Source organism: Mytilus trossulus, chromosome 11 (assembly GCF_036588685.1).
Source record: "Mytilus trossulus isolate FHL-02 chromosome 11, PNRI_Mtr1.1.1.hap1, whole genome shotgun sequence".
Lineage (NCBI taxonomy): Eukaryota > Metazoa > Mollusca > Bivalvia > Mytilida > Mytilidae > Mytilus > Mytilus trossulus.
In genome coordinates this window covers 39663923-39676633 of record NC_086383.1, presented here as the reverse complement: position 1 = coordinate 39676633, position 12711 = coordinate 39663923, and positions in this window count along the sequence as shown.

Below are 12711 nucleotides of genomic sequence, written 5' to 3'. Positions count from 1 at the left end.
TTACTAAGACATAATGGAGTAGGTTCAGTCAGACCATTTATGGTCCCAAAAATATAGCAGTTTTACAAAATTGTTCAAATATAAACTTTTAGCTTCTGCTACACGAATAGGGGTCGTTTTAAACAATACAATGAACATTTATCGGATAGTAGCATCATTTAGTCATGCTAAATTACTGAAATCTTCCCAATTACTAATGAGTCGAGTTAAATTTTAGACGGTTTCCGTCTAAAATGAAAGTGACCGCATTTGTGTTCATTCTTAATATTTAAATGTAAGTTTCCATATAATACAGGGAAGACTGAGATTCAGTTTGGGGTTAATTTTCCAGAATATGCAGGAAAAAGGGCCAAAAAGAAGCATTTTCCTAGTTTACAGACAATAATTTGTGTGTTAGTGTATGGATCTCTATAAATTGTTACAATAAGGTTCAATACCACTAAAGGAAGGTTGGGATTGATTTTGGGGGTTATAGTTCCAATAGTTTAGGAATAAGGGACCAAAAATGGGGCCCAAATTAATATTTTTTGTAGTTTTCAAACAATAACTTATGTTTATATATATGAATCTCTCTGAAATTAAACCATAAGTTTCCATACCATGAAGGGATGGTTAGTATTGACTTTGAGGTGTTATGGCTTAAAATGTTTCGGAATTAGGGGCAAAATAGTAGGAAAAAACTAGGTATATCTGGTCAATGGACAATTAAGTCAATTTTAAAGCTGTTTAAGGGAGGTAATTCTAAAACATTTAACATACAATGTTGGGTATGTTTGGATTTACCTCCCTAACACTACTTGTATATTAATTATAAAGAAATGTCAGGTTTTGGACTAATTGTGCCATAACAAAAGGGGTGGTAGTTGTTTTCAATTTTATTTCTTCAAATTTCTCAAATTTCAAATTTTTGAAAAGTTAAAAGAAGAAATCTTTAATTGCACAACATTGCGCAATATATTTGTAAGATCTTGACTTTTGTTTTGTGTCAGGAACTTAAATCATGTCAAAAATTATAGCTGTATCAACCTTGAATGTTGTGTCCAACTGTTCATGGTTCGACATGTACGGTCGTATAAAGCTATGCCCTGTGGAGCACCTGGTACATATTTTAACTTGACTGAATTCGAGCGTCTGCAATGACTAAATAAGTTCAAATCTTTTACATAAACTAATTGAACGACATAGTAGACATTATGTGTCAAAAAGTGTCCATATAATCAAATGAACTGTAATTTGTGGCCTAAAATCGGCCCTTATCGGACTTCTCCTTTGTTACATTTTTAGCATGGTTTCATCAGGGGTGTATCATGGAGTTTTATACATGTGTGTAAAACTCTTTGATTCTGTACAAACTCAAATGACCACCATGTGGAAGTGACGCATAATCAAATGAAAGGATCATTCGACGCCAACAGTTGCGAAGTGGTGTGTTGACGCTTTATGACCATAGAAAGTATTCCTATCCCGAAATAAAATTGAGAATTGAAATGGGGAATATGTCAAAGAGACAACAACCCGACCATAGAAAAAAAAACAACAGCAGAAGTCCACCCACAGGTCTTCAATGTAGCGAGAAATTCCAGGCGCACCCAGAGGCGTCCTTCAGCTGGCCCCTAAACAAATATATACTAGTTCCGTGATAATGAGCGCCATACTAATATCCAAATTGTACACAAGAAACTGACATTAAAATAATACAAGACTAACAAAGGTCAGAGGCTCCTGACTTGGGACAGACGCAAACATGCGGCGGGGTTAAACATGTTTGTAAGATCTCAACCCTCCCCCTATACCTCTAGCCAATGTAGAAAAGTAAACGCATAACAATACGCACATTACAATTCAGTTCAAGAGAAGTCCGAGTCTGATGTCAGAAGATGTAACCAAAGAAAATAAACCAAATGACAATAATACATAAATAACAACAGACTTGTCAGACTACTAGCAGTTAACTGACATGCCAGCTCCAGACTTCAATTAAGGTGGTATGAGAGTCTAAAATAAAAATGATAGAATTTGTTCATACTTTGTCAAAATGTAGTATCTATTGATACATGATCAAAAATGTTATAAAAATGATAGGTCACCGCGCATTTTTTCAAGCTACAGGTTGTGACAAAATGACAATTTTTGTATGGATTATACAGGAAAAAGCACCATTTTGTGAATAAAAACTAAACAAAATGATAGAATTGTATAATAAATTAGAAAAAGATAGCTTTTAGACAATGCTTTTAGAATATCAAAAGAAAAGATAGGGTCACCGTACATTTTTTTCGGCTAAAAGACAAAATAGGAAAATTTCATGTAGAGTCCTTCAGAAAAAGCACTGTTTCAGAGTTACCTCCCCTTAAAATGCCAATTTTAAAATATTAAAAAAACAACCAAAAATTATCTACACTTGTAAAAATTTAATATTTCTAAGTTATATTCTTATAAATTGGTTCTTTTAAATGAAAATTCACATTAAATATTGCATTCCTGCATCAAATTTTGCTAACTTGATAGAAAATATGAACCTTAGATTCTCTGTTTTGTACAATCCAAGATGGCGAAAGACACCCATACCACCTTTAACTTACTGAAAGATTATGATTTCATCATATGAACACCAGGCACAATCCTTCCCGTTAGTGGTTTAGTATCATACCATCATAACATATATGAGAAAAACATAACCCGTGTCATGACAACAACTGGTTTTTGAATAAATGTGTTCCAATGTAAAGACACTATAAGTGAATCAATATTAACGCCAAAATATGCTATCTTTAATGACCTGACAACAGTATCGTAACTACAACTGCATCGTAACTATATATCCCTTCTCGATAAGTCTATTCAAAGGTTTTGTTAGTTTATGAGGTGAATACTGACACCTTTGTGCTTTAATGTATATAATGCAGGGTTCACACATTGCCGATTATTGCTCCAATTTTAGATCAGACAGCGATACGACACGAACAGCGAAAAATCGGATTACTATCCTAACTTATCTGGAATGTCCTATCATTGCCTGAACGCAGTCGTTTAAGTTCGTAACAGATTCCTACGGGTCGAGAAGGGTCCGAATAGTTCGACAAAGCATCCTGACATTTAGGTGCGTCCCGTAACATTCGGGGAACTCGGCCGATTTTGACAAGTCGGATTACAAACGTGCCTATGTCGTGACAGATTCTACTGTATCGGATCGAATTCCTAACAATATTCTGTGTATTCTGGACGGTGTCCTATGGAACAGGAGTGATCTATAGAAATTTTGCATTGCTGTTTTTCTGCCGTTTGAGTCCAGATTGCATCCAGTTATTGTCGATTGCGAACTGTTTTTGCCGAAACCGTTCAGAAACAGTCCCGTTATTAATTCAAAATTCGTCAGTAATACATACGGATGTGTCCCGACAACTACAGAATACGTTACGACTGAGACCAAAAAAAGACCGTTTACAATACGATAGAGCGGACCGTGATAGATTGACGTTCCGTTCCGACAATACCTGACCATCCCGAGTATGCCGACAGTTTTCGAACGGATAGCTTCCGTCAGCGTTGGTTCACTGTTTGGTCACTGTCTGATCTCTGTCGGATTACATTCGGTAAAACGGGACGCAGTCGTGACAGACTTGGTCGAATTTTACCAGGCGAAAGATACAAATCGGATTTGAAGCGGATTTAGAACGGTATTATCGGGATAAATTCACTTGGAAACGTTTGAATATAGACGCTTCCTGAACAATATCTGATTGTTGTCGTGATTAAATTAATTTTTTTTTTACAAATTTTACTGATTAAAAAGTTTGAATTTCCATCCACGATTCACAGGCTCTCGATCAGACTTTGGACCAATTTTAATCGGGAATGGTCCTTTCAAGGACGGCAGTAAAAATCTTGAATGTGTGACTCCAGCTTTAGAAGATTTAAACTGCGTTCATCAATATCAGAAATCATATTATTTTTTGTTAATTTTGTTATTTTGTGTCACATACTATAAATATGCAGTTTTATTATTTGAATTGAATTATAAAGGACATCATAGATATAATTTATTAAATTCTTACTGGAAAATACCTATAATAACAAACTTGTTTACGTACCAGAATTTACGAAAAAAACGCAAAAACCAAAAAATATATCCACTTTCAAGATCATTATATTTACTAAATCCAATATTTATCACAAACGAGCTTACATTCAAACCATATCAAAATCTTAACGACGTATAGTATATACAGATATATAGTTAGAATGTTCAAAGATTCATACGCCGGCCTATCAAAACGAGTTGTTCAATAATGGAAATACAATGGATAAGAGTTATTCAAGTTCATAAAATGAATACAACAAACCTATTAGTGCGAATGATATGTCAAAACCTTTATATATCCATTATCATTTATAGCGCTAGATTAAATATCTTCATTGAAAGTACTTAGCATCTGCAACACATAGAGTGTTTTATTTTTCGTATTTTAGTAATAATTTGTTTTATCTTATGCGTGCAAACATCTACCGCACTGAACTTTTTATCTCCAGAGCTTTACTTTACCAATTCAAGCGTTAGACTAATGCCTCGTTCACACGGACATTTAATTCGAATTGAATTCGAATCGAATGCGAATCGAATTCGCTGATCGCGTTCACACACTCTTCTTTTTTAATTCGAATTGATTCAAATTGGCTATTTCGAATTACACAATTCGAATTAGAAATACGTTTTTGTTAATACGAATTAAAAGTTAACGTCGTTTGGACAGCTAAGCGAATTTGACGCGCATTGTAATTCGAATTATAATTGACGCTAGGACGTAAAACGTTTCGAATGCGAATTTAACTAATTCGAATTAGTAAATGCGAATCGAATTCGAATTACGTGTGAACTCAGCATTAGTAAGATACCTTTGCATTTCAGAACATCATCTTTTTTCCCGACTGTTAATGGCGCCTTTACACTTATCATTTGGATTTTTAGTCTGTACTGATCGGGGTTTTAGTTTTTTCATATATTTGATGTTTTTGGCTTTGCACTATAGATTTCAGACACTGCGAGTACTCTTCTATATGTACTTTGTCATTAGTTTTTGTGTTAGTTGTTTTGGACATTGTAATGATTGAAAGAGTTGATCCCTTTTCAAATAATCTTGTTAGCGTCTTATGTTGTGCAGTTACACCAATTTCCAAGCTAAGAGGAAGGAGTGGACACTGGCAAACAGGTTTAACCCACCACATTTTGTCCTTTTTCAGGAGCCTGTTTTTCAATAGTAGTTGTTTGTTGATGTATATTATATTTGTCTTTTGTTTATTGTTTTGTACGTGGTTCAGATCGTAAGTTTACTAGATTGCAAGGTTTTACATAATATTTTGTTATTTCGAGGATTTTCAATAAATTGCTATGCAATATATGTTTTTTGTCTCTTGCTCATGTTGCTGTAGGCCGTACGGTCATCTATACCGTCTAACTATTACGTCATTTTGCTCTCCAGCAGAGAGTTTTCTCTTTGGCAGTCATACAACAGCTTATTATAAATCATAAAAAAATCGGTTAACTTTAACTCAGTATGCCTAAAAAGAAACGGCTACATAGTTTGTACTTATATAAAATGTCATAAAACGCTTTGAATCCGGAAGCAGGTGCATTTACATGTACAGACATAGACCTTTGGTCGATATTGCATATTTACACAAAAAGTCGTTCACATAAAATCTTTTCCGTGTAGTTTTCCCAGATTTCTTTCAATTCACAGCTAATCTATAAAATGTTGATGTTAAAATTTTAATGAACAAGCAAAATTACTCGTCAAGAATAAAGAATAATCATGCGGAGATGTTTTGAACAGTTTGATAATGAATGCACTACACCACAACTGTAAAGTACCAGGAACACTAAACTTTACATAGCAATAAGGCTAAATATGTTGCAAGCTTTGTTTCACATGTTGCTAGTTTGTTATGGTTTTAGGCCAAGTATAGAATGATGTGATTGTGTATGTATTAAAATATCAAAACTGCTTATATTTTTTATTCACCCGTCGTAGCGGAGTGGACAATAAGTGTAACCCATGTCCGTCTGTCCGGCTGGAATATCCCCAACAAATGTCTCCGTTCTCTAACTTTAGTTTGCCTCAACCAAATATTATCAAACTTAAACATAATGCATTTTACCACAAAAAAACAGTCCAAGTTCATAATTAGGGGTCGTCTCTTCAAGTGTTCTAGTGTTATGCCTCTTTATTAACATCAAAGTAGCTGTACTTAAGTTCATAAAGTTAGAGATAATCAACTTGAAACCAACAGAAGCAGAATAGTCACACTCATGTTTATTTGTTTATTTTGTTATATTTTTTTTGTGGATCATTTTTATACCCCCGTCAAAATTTTGACGGGAAGTATTATGTTATTCAAATTCCGGTGTCCGTCTGTCTGTCTGTCCTTCTATCCGTCGTACCGTCTGTCCGTCCGTCTGTCCTTCTATCCGTCGTACCGTCTGTCCGTCCGTCTGTCTGTCCGACGTAAACATGTCGCACCGTAACATAAGAAAGATTTATCCAAATTCCATGAAACTTATTATAGTTGTTTCTTATGATGATCAAAATTGATCCGTATACTTTTTGGTGAAAATAAGATTTAAACGTTTTGCGTTACAGCACTTTGTAACTAAAACAGTGTATTGGTTTTTTTCACATGTCGCACCGTATATCAAAAACGATATTTGATTATTGCTTAAAACAGATCTGTATACCTTTTGGTGATGATTAAAAATTTTATTTTTCAGTTATTTAGTATTTTGTAAATAAGGGGAGTTTTTTTTTTACATGTCGCACCGTATCTCAAAAACAATTTATGATTATTGCTTAAAACTTTACACACTTCTTTGTTATATTAATCTAAAGATCTGTATATTTTTTGGTTTTGATTCAACATTTTATTTTAGTGATATTAAGTTTTTTTGAAGAAAAAAAGAGGGAGGGGTTCATGTGTCCCTTCGGATCTCAAAAGCAATATATGGTTATTGCTTTTAAACTTTCTCAAAAACTATTTATGACTATTGCATAAAACTTTCACACAAGACGACGGGCGTATCATGCGCTCATGGCGCAGCTGTTTATTATCTTTTTCATAAGATAAACACAAATATTATTTTCTGTTCAGAAATTCGCTATATAATTTAACCAAATTAAATTATAAAAGCTTATTGTATGTGTCCACATCAAGAGAAAACAAAATCACCTGAAGACAAAACTATTACCAAATAAACAAACATACTTGAGACAATTCTACGTCTTTCAATGCCTTGTTGGTAAAAATCTAACAAAAAAGCCCTCAATATATTTTTTGGAAAACATGTGTTTTTATATGAAATAAATAGAGCAAAAAATGCATGTGCCGAATACTTGTTTGTTTGTTTAAATCTATGCCAGAAGTCAAAGGATGACAAAAGTGACAACTGTTTAGGTCATCGAACAGCAAAGTAAAGTTTAAAAGTCCCCGAAATGACAAATGTAAAACTGTTACAATTCAAACGAGACAAATGACGACACGATTAACGTATAGAACACTGATGTAAAAGCTAACAGGATATTTTTTTCTAGATATACCGAAATACAGCCACGTGGCTTCGTATATAAATAAATTAAAAAAAACCAACCAAAAAGCCTTTTATGATTCATTTTTAAGAAAGAAGATCTTTTTTTTCGCAAAAATGGTACCTCAAAGTACAGAAATTAAGATTAGACAAAAAAGACGTGCGGAAAATATTCTATTTTTGATGAATTTGTAAAAATGTTTAATGAATATTAATGACTAATGTGGTGTTAATCATCATATTAACACAGTCATATTGGTCAACAGGATGTGTAAATGTTGATGTTTTTCATTACAAATTAATAAGATGGGAAATTTATACAAAGTGACATTAATGCATTTTGTTTTTTCTTTTTATCCCAGTTACAGATGTCGTAAACTGTTCAACACTTTTTTTTTTTACACGTGTAATCCCTCGTCATTGATCTAAAATAAACTAATAGTTTTAACTCCATAACTATTACTCAATCTAAAAAGTAGTATGCTATTTTGATTACAGAGTTCTCGACAAGTAGTGGTCAAAGAATTTGTTTTCACCAAAATTATGCAAAAACTAACGCAATTTTGGTATTTTGCAACATAAATGATAGTCAGGATTCGTAGTTATAGTAGTCTTAAATATTGTTGAAGAATGTATGTTGACCTTGAGGTGTCCTTGTACAATTTCTGTCGTGGTTTTGCTGTCTCATAAACGCATATCCCATATGCTCACGGGTAGTAAGGTCGTCATATCGAGGAGCGTTTAGTACAGTGATTTTGTCATAGTTTGGATAAGTTTGACATGACGGTGTTAAGTCTTTTTGATGAAAATCAATGCAAAAATGTAAACATTGGGATATCTTGTAAACGAAACTTCTGATCATTAATTCAAGCAGGTAAGTACCTTTGTATAAAGTTAATATGTTAGTACATCACAAGTTGTATCATTTGGTTAATGATTTAATACAGAACAAAGCTAGCGTATGTAAAAATTTAAAACTTGCTTATTGGTTTATCGTGAATAAAAAAACTTATTTTCTTACTGTCTGTTACATCACATATATCTTCGTGATATAACACTGCGGTCAATTATTCTGAAAAATACCTACTTTTGCAATTAATTCAAAATTACTGAAATATCTGTGTCATGGTTTGGTTAATTCGTGTCATGGTTAAGTTCATGTTCGACATGGTTCAGTTATGTAATTCTTGTCGTGTATAATGAAGAGTAACTATCAAAATTAACAAAAATCGTTCCAATTGAAACACAAAAGGACATAAGAACGCAAATACAATGTAGTAATATATTATAAGTAGATGCAATATGATTGCCAATGATATAACTATCCACCTGAGATCAAATGACGTAGATGTTAGCAGCTATTTGTTATCAAGGGGCCTTCAACATTCAACAATGAGCAAAACCATATTTCTAAGCAAGATATAAAAGGCTGCGACAAAATTCAATGTATAGGAATTCCAATTAGAAAACCATCAGCCTAATTTCTGTCCAAAATAAATAGCAAAATATGATACACAGTTACAAACGATATTCACGGCATTACAGACACTTAACTTGAGACAGTATAAACAAAATATTGCGGAGTAAAACATGTTTGCGGGCTCCCCAACCTCTTCTTCGCCGTAACCATGCCACACAGGTAAAACTCACCAGATCGGGTTTAAACAAGAAAATCAAGTAACAGAAACACCAAAAACACAAATAAAGTACAGATATTTAGTGGGACATACTTTCAAACTAATAACAAATAATAAAAAGTCATGATTCTTAGATAGCTTCTTCTAAATTTCATAGTGGAATTATGCTGCCAATATTGTAAGCATCTTTGGATTATGTCTAGCAATAAATAACGATATATATTTAACACTGTAGTTTAATTGAATAGCATTATATGAAACAATATTGAAAGAATCCTATTTTTTAATATTTGTTTCTTAATTTTTAAATCTTTCATTGCCGCAGTCATATTATAAACTTGAATCATAAAGAACTTATTAAACAATACTAAGTTTATTTATTTCAGTAGCTATTCAATGTTTGACCAACCCCGAAGATCTACTGCTATACGTAAAAGTGCAATCGTGAACCCATATGATGGATTTGCACATGGTGCTCAAGAAATCATCGTCAGTACCATAAAAAAGCATGTTATGATATCTAAAAATGTCATTATCTGGAAAATGAGACAATATATCATTTAAACTTTATGAATGCTAGAAATGAATCAGTATCACCAACAGGTTCAAATGACCCGTCTAAAGGAGCAATAGATGCAGTTGCCTATGAAAAATTGTATGAGCCCAATTCAATGCATTTGTGTAAAATTTGGAGCCTTATCGTAAAATTTATAACAAATACACAGTCAAATATCATATTTGACTGCGTTGTTTTTATGCTAAACGTATTTAGTTACACAAATTGAAAAGAAGTTATAAACTACGAAATCATGCATGAAAAGATAAGTTTTCAAAACAGGCATTCAAGCGCTAACTATTGTGAAAGGAAGGGTTTTACACATTTGATTTCAAAAACATATTCACTGAATTCCGAAGTTGCGACACATCAAAAATGTCCAGAACCTAGTGACGCGACATGTTATCCTATGTCATACCTTACTGATTTACGCTATACCGAGACTAGTTTGATGGTTTCAGATCTCTGGCTGTCTCTGTCCAATTTATTTACCCATTTTATAGAAACAGGCAGATACAGAGTTTGGCCTATTTAATTTATCCTATTGTTGAAGAATTCATTCTTGTGTGGTTTGGTTTTCAACCCTTTTTTCAATCACGTTTATTAATATACCACCTCATACTTAAAACTAGATAGCAGGAGTTTTTTTCACAAAGTATAGAAACTATATTACATAAAAAGTCAAATATTTTAAATAATTTAATGATATTATACACGATGCATTTATACAATATTACAAAGATTTTTATTGATTCGTAATAATAATTGATAAACTTGAACATTATATCGGCTGAAATTCAAAGTTGGGGTTGTGATCTTTCATATTTTAAATTCGAACTTTGAAAAATCTTTTTATTGTAATTTCACCTATTATAATTTTAAAACCAATAAGTTTTAAAACTGTTGTCCATGCTACGCGTAACTATTCGGTTTCGTAAATGGTTGACGACTTATGATGTCCTCTTAATTTCTTTTGGTTAGTTTTGTATTTGGGTTACTGTCTCATGGACTTATAACCCTACATCTCCTTTTATTCATCATAAACTGGTTCAAAATTTAAAATAAAGAAAAACCAACAAATGTATAGTTTTCTAGAAAAGAAAAGGAAAAACAAAAATTACTTTTTGACTAGCTGCCACTTTTGAGTAGAAGTCTTTAGCTATTTCACTAGTGATGCCGCTCATGATATCCCCGTCAGAGTCGAGCATAGACATATTGAGAAAAGATTATATGAGAAACAGAAGCAACGCTTTGTCTTTTTTTTTGTAAAATTTTATCGAAAGCTAGTTTAAAAGAGCAGTGAATTTGAAATTTATATTGTAGAAAATTTACGAAAAGTAACATGATATGTTTAATTTACGCTTTTACGATTACACCCACTAAATTTGGTTAAACAGGCTTTTTTCTTCTCAGGCAGTTAATATATAGTGTAACGTCGTTCAATAACAGGCGCTATCAATCAAATTTTTAGTATTAAAGTGAAACACATATATATTTATTTCGATCTAAACCATGACAATCTTGACCAAAACCATGACGATGTTCAAGACCATGTCAATCGCTTAACCGAACCATAGCAATTCCGATATCTTGCTTATTCTGTGTTAATTTCGTGAAACAACAATTCCAATATAGATCGTTTGACCTCCAATACAGATTCAAGCATCTTATTTGCTTTTTATCTGCTCGTGTGAATAGAACTGAGGCAATAGTTTGGGGAAACAACATAAATTAACCATGTCAAACTTATCCAAACTATGACAAAATCACTGTACTAAACGCTCCTCGATATGACGACCTTACTACCCGTGATGCTATTCAGATAATAAACTTACTAAACATAAGCATTAATTTAATAATAATGTATGCCATTTTAAATACTGACTTGAAAGAAAAGTATGGCTCGGATAGTTTTTTTAAAAAGGTTTGCAATTTCAACTAAAGCATTCACAAATTGAGACATGATAATTAATTACAGAATACAAAAGAATTAAAATAAACCAGACAATACCCTCAGGAGCCCAACAACAGCATAGGCATAGGTTAGAAGTATATGAAGACCGTACTTTGACCTATAATGGTTTACCTTTATAAATTGTGACTTGGATGGAGAGCATTGCCACTCATACCCTGATATCTCCTTATATCCAAATAAAACAAAATAAACTCCCCCCCCCCCCCCCCCCCAAATTAAAACTTCAGTTGTCTTGCAGCAATCTATGATCTTGATAACTTCTATTATGTATCGACATCGCATAAAGTTAAGATATATTTTTATTTATCAAATGCAATAACTAATACACATTAATTCAACAGTTTTTCACTTAAGCCGACTTAGTCCACATCAATGACATATTATTATCCATGAAAAATACAGATGGCGTAGTAAAGAACGAAAATGGAAAATCATTTACATAGTACATACGTGTATTTACTAATGCATTTTAAGTAAAAAGTGAGGACGCACACACCATAAAAATGAAATTCGTATGGACTCTCTTATACGTTTGTAGTTTTCTTCACATTTTAAGAGGGGAAATATTTTCATCTGTGTATAAATTATCTATTTTGGCCAAAGAAGAAGGGAAGCTACTAGAAGCATTTAAGAAATATGTTACTATACAAAACAATGAGCAGAAATCATTATCATTTGAACTTCAAAGGTAGGACCTTGTATTGATATTATTATACGTTTTGCCTTTGTCAAATCGATCATGGAGTTTCCATTCTGTTTAAATACACTATTTTTATGCGTCTAGCGTCACTGATGAGTCTTTTGTTGTCTGGCGTATATACAAATTTTAGTCCTGGTATCTATGATGAGTTTATCTATAATGGAAATACATTTGTAGTATGAATTACTGTTGATTGATTCATTATTAATCCGTTGGATTCGGATTTTCGTAGATTTCCTGTTTACCCCAAAATCACGAATCTAAAGT